We start from the raw sequence: 5,515 nt of genomic DNA, 5'->3' as shown, positions 1-5,515 counted from the left end.
ATATTCTTTAACAGCTGGATAAGATCACTGTAGAGTGTTTCTATATCCTCCCAATTCTCTTGCTTTGCCTGGCTGAATCTACCGATTCTCGGCCCCTTTGCCCTGCTGTTCCCCGATTAATTTTTACAGAAGAAAGGAAAGGAGAGGATGGGAGAAAGGAGAGGGAACCATATATGCAGAGCGTACAATGAATGCCTACTGGGTGCTACATTGCAGAACTACTGTGTGTGTATGTGTCTCTATGTCCATGTTTCTATGTATCTGTGTGTGTGTGTGTGTGTGTGTGTGTGTGTGTGTGTGTGTGTGAGAGAGAGAGAGAGAGAGAGAGAGAGAGAGAGAGAGAGAGAGAGAGAGAGATTTGGATTATCCAAATGATGAAGTGATTATATGAGTAAATTCAATATTAGATGGATAAATAAGGTAGGGTTTTGAATACAAGAATTTCTGGCTGCAAATTCTTTCCACCTCAACTCCTGTTTTAAAATCCCAAGGGTCAGCTTACTGTTGACTTTAAATGTTCAAAATGCACCAAATGACTCAGACCTAACACTCACAAAAGAAAAATCAAAATCAAATGAAGGTGAGACAATAATCTTACCAACATTTATACATATTTTCATGGTTTTCCCATGACTATATATAGTTTCTACTTATTTCTGATGGAAAACTGAGGTTTCTCATGTCTAAAGCATGGACAGTTAATGTCAGAGCCAGAATTTGAACCTAGAGATCATGCCCTACATTTGGGACCATCTCCTTGTCTCACATGAGTCTTTCCCCATCTATAATCAAAAACAATAATGATGGCAGATGCCACTTACAGATACCATTTTCCTCAACATTCTAATGGCTTCAAAGATGCTGACATTATTGGTAAGATATCCACAAATATTGTCTCTAACACAATGAGAAAAACTCCTACTCAAGAAACATGTTTTTAAAATGCAGTAAGTCTTTCAAATTATTCTTTATTCTTACCTGGCAGGGGAGATATCGTGGCCATGAAGATAGTTTTCGCTTGGCAAGACTTAGCCATCACACTCTGGGTGTGCTGACCCTGACAACTTCCCAAATGTGGGAAACTCAACTGCATAATTTGTGGTAGTGGAGAATTATATTTGACTCTCCCCTGGAAAAAAAAAATTCTCCACTCCAAAATTGAAATACTTTAAAGAAAGTGAAGAAGTGTCTGTGGAAGACATCGCAGGATATTGGTGAGAAAGACACCACCCTTGGTAATTATCAGGAACCTCTGAAATCAGACTCCAAGACCTTTCATCAGCCAGCCAACTCCCCATGAGGCTGGTACCAACAAGTCACATGCACTCTGCAATGACTCAATTTATGACGAGCACACCTGAATGGCAGGATGGTCCCCAGAACAATACTGTCAAGGTTCTGTTTATGGAACAGGGGCACTGTGACTAAATCATGAGTTTGTTCTCTTTCTCAGTCATACTGTGTCTCATGAGAATATTCTTGAAGCTGTACTGTGGGGTATGATGACTACCTCCGGGGTTGGAAGCGATCTCAGGATGATAATTTGTTTGTTTCTTACTTCAGCATATGGTAAGAACTTGAACTAACCAAACCAATCTTGATAGGCTGAGTAGATGAGAAAGGATGAAGACATGGGGGGTACCTACAATGTGTGGAGGGTAGAAATAAATCCTTTCAATTCGGGGTATTTGTGTTCATGTCTCGGTTATTTCTTGAAGTGATTGAGTTAATGAAGCCACTCATAATGGGGCAAATGCCTCCAGGGCACAAGTTCTCAGCCTGTGGGTTGCAAACACACTCAATAAATTCTGTCTTCTGAAATATTTACATTATGATTCATAACAGTAGCAAAATTACAGCTATGAAGTAGCAATGAAAAATAATTTTATGCTTGCAGGTCACCACAACATGAGGAATGTTTTAAAAGGTTGCCGCATTAGGAAAGTTGAGAACTACTGCAGAATGAAATTCAGATGGATTAGAGAACATTTCAATTCTCCCTTGAGAAATAGTAGTGATTTCCAACATGGATTCTTCAATCTCTTAGTCAGCCTATGATGTTCTGGACCAGAGTCATCACCAAGATTCAGATGATAATAATATCTTTCCTGACTTCATCCTAACTACTTGAGTTTGTCATTAAATTTTGGTAAACTATCATTCTCTCACTGGAATGGTTAATCATGTGAAACTTGCTACACTAATTGAGCCCTTGAATTTTAGCAGAAAGGAGAAAAAAATTCTATATGAAGAATTGTTATGCAATTGTTTTTTGTACGTGTGTAGATGTTAAAAATAGAAGGTCTCTGTGCAGAGAGCCTGGTCTTACGGAAGGAGCAGAGGGAAGCAGGAGAGAGCAGTGAGGGGACGAAAGAGAAGTATTGCAAATTGTCTATCAGACATAGAATCTAGACTTCTACCTGTCGTGTATCTGTGACATGAAGGCAGAAAATATTAGGGTATTGTGATGGTGCATAGCCCAATCTAGTTGGTGTTCATGTAATAACCTTGAATATATGGAAAGACTACCAGGACTGCTCCTCTCTGAGAAAATGTTATGTGAGATGTAGAACAGGAATGATCATCTGAAGGCCAAATACAGAGGCCTCAGGGGAAAAAAGTCCTGAAGACAGCAGCTTGCTCTTGAACTTCTAGCTAGATGTCAGAAGTTTTTTAACCCACATTGTGTTCTGCTAACATGACCAGAGTAAAACTATGTATCCTCTTTGTACAAGTAGATTCAGATGACAAATGGACAGGAGAAGTAACTGAGTAATTGTTGATACTATTCCCAACAGGTAGAATATGTAAGTCTTTCATATTACTGTGATCAATCAAAATTTCTGTTCTGTCAGGACAGGGCATAGATAGCTGCTAAGTTGAAACTACTAAGAGTGATCATATATGTACACTCGACATGTGACGGCTCGGTGTTTGAAATATGGAGAGTGCTATTACAAAAACAACGTTGTTTCATCTTAATAAACTTGTCATATGTCTTAGTTAGATTTCTATTGTTGCCATAAGCAGCATGACCAAAGGCATCTTGGGAAGGAAAGAGTCTGTTTGGGTTACAGCTCCATGTCACACTCTTTCACTAAAGAGCATCAGGCAGGAATTCAAGGCAGAAACCTGGAGGGAGAGACTGACGCAGGGCTGTTAAGGAACTGTTAATTACCTTCTTGCTCCTTCTAGGTTGCTTAGTTTCCTTCTATATCCCAGAATCAGCTGCCCAAGGGTGGCATCACCCACAGTGGGCTAGGCTGCCCCACGTCCCTCATTAATCAAGAAAATGTCCATGATGTGAAAGCATGGGCCAGATAAACCTTTCCTCTGCAAGCTGCTTTTGGTCATAGCGTTTAATCACAATAAAAACCTAAGATGATGTGGGACTGGGAACAGTCACACGGAAATATTAAGTACTGTTTTGGTTTTGTTCGGAAGGGTTCAAGTAGACCTTGTCAAGAATCACCAACAGAAGCTGCCTTGGTTAATATCCTGCAACATTTTAGTGATGTATTACATGTTGCTTTGAAAACATTGTTTGAAAGAAAATGGCCCCCAAAGTGAGTGGCTCTATGAAGAGTTGTGGCCTTGTTGGAGTAGGAAGTGTGTTGCTGCGGGGGTGGGCTTTGAGTTCTCCTATGCTTAAGCTATGCCCAGTGTCACCGTTCACTTCCTGTTGCCTACGGACCAAGACTTAGAACTCTCAGCTCCTTCTCCATCACCATGTCTGCCGGTTTGCTTCCTTGTTTCCTCCATGACAATAATGGACTAAACCTCTGAAACTGTAAGTCAGCCTCAATTAAATGTTTTCCTTTATAAGAGTTGCCATGGTCCTGGTGTCTCTTTACAGTAATAGAAACCCTAGGACAATTATCTACAGTCATACTGCCCTGAACATACCTGATCTTATCTGGAAATACTTATTTGACTTTGTTTTTTTTTTTTAAAAAAAAAGGGCAGAAGGAATATTTTAGACATAGCAATTTTGCTTGAAATGTATTTCAATACCTAAAAAGACAAATAGTTTACAGAACTTCAAACCTGTAAGTCGTAGAAATAGGTGTTTTTAAGTTCCCAGTTTTGTCAAAGTAGATTGTAAAAATCACTTTATCCACAGAGGCATGGCCCCTGTTGACAAGGGCAGACACACAGAGCTTCGGCATGCACAGGGATCCTCTCCCAGACGACAGAACGGAACGGCTCATATAAAAAATGTTCTCGAAGACAAGCATTCAACCAGGAACGCTGATAGGCTGAGAAAAGCTAACACCATAAAAATAAGAAGGGATAAAATTGTAATTTGAAAAGCTTTCAAAATAATATACTAAAATATTCTCAAGAAGATAATTGAAAAAAATCACATTTCTGACAAGAAGTTGTGAAGCAAAACCAGGAGATTATGAAACAAGACTAGGCAGCTATTTTAAAGATTCCATGTGGTAAAGTGGAAAATAAAATGATTTTTAAGAAAAATAACCAAAAAGCAAACTAGTAAGCTAAATGTTAAACTGAGTAGTTGGAAGCTAAAATCATGAAAAATAAAACCAAATGTAATATGAAAAATTGAGAAAGTCTAAGTCTAATCTTTGTATCTCAGACAAAGAAAACTGGCAAAAGATAGAGAAGAGGCAATATTAAAAATACTATACCTGAAAAATCCTCAAAGTAAAACAAACAAAATATGAGGTCCTAGGGTCTTGAACCCAAAGAGGATTACCAAGTACAATATTCCTAGACACTGAGATGTAAAACCTCTGAACATCAGGGACACTGGAATTTATAAGCTACCAGAGAGGAAAGGCAGACTAACTCAAAGCCACGAGGCCAGAGTGACAGCACCATCTCACCTGGCTCAGGGGGACTATTTCCTCGGTGACAGAGATTCAGTTTTGTGAGTCAAATGCCTTCAGAATAGCACACAGTTACCAGAAGGGCTTGAAATCGATCCAAGACACAGGACCATAGTTTAGTGTTCTCTTCCCTACTCCACCAAATAATTGTCATTTGATTTTGTGCTTAGCTAGAGAATGTGTGTGCTCCTTCTTACACATGGTAATATTCCACACTCAAGTCATTATATATGAAAATAAGGAACAAAGTGACTTATTTGATTGAAATATATCACGTACCTATTCATCTGAGAAGCATAGGAATGTTTTAGGTGTTCAAATCATGGTCTTCATTCATAGCTCTTTGAGTGTGTGTATATGCGTGTGTGCATGTGTGTGTGTGTGTGTGTGTGTGTGTGTGTGTGTGCGTGTGTGTGTGTGGGGGGGTTCTCTGCCCTCATGAAAGAAGAAAAGTTGAGCCAGGCAGCCAAAAATAGGAATCACAGGATAGGTAGAAGTGGTTGTTTCATTGCACCAGGACTTGGATTCAGAAAATGCTAACTAAAGATGTCACAGAAATGAGGTTCTTTCGTAGAACTCAGAGATTCCTATGCACTGTTCTCCACTCTCTCTGCATCACCTTGGCTAAGATAAATGATGTGCCTTCTGGTGACTTTTCT

The 5,515-nt window shown here is 39.3% G+C and overlaps 1 non-coding gene across 1 annotated transcript; it reads left to right on the top strand.

Moving 5' to 3' along the window:
- Positions 1–970: 970 nt before the first annotated feature.
- On the top strand, positions 971–1,129 carry LOC125390683 (U1 spliceosomal RNA). Its single transcript, XR_007228852.2, has one exon. It is a non-coding gene; the product is annotated as a U1 spliceosomal RNA (small nuclear RNA).
- The last annotated feature ends 4,386 nt before the right edge of the window (positions 1,130–5,515 follow it).

This window comes from Myodes glareolus, chromosome 13 (assembly GCF_982192425.1).
Source record: "Myodes glareolus chromosome 13, mMyoGla1.1, whole genome shotgun sequence".
In the NCBI taxonomy this organism is placed as follows: domain Eukaryota; kingdom Metazoa; phylum Chordata; class Mammalia; order Rodentia; family Cricetidae; genus Myodes; species Myodes glareolus.
This window is presented reverse-complemented; position numbering and strand designations above follow the sequence as displayed.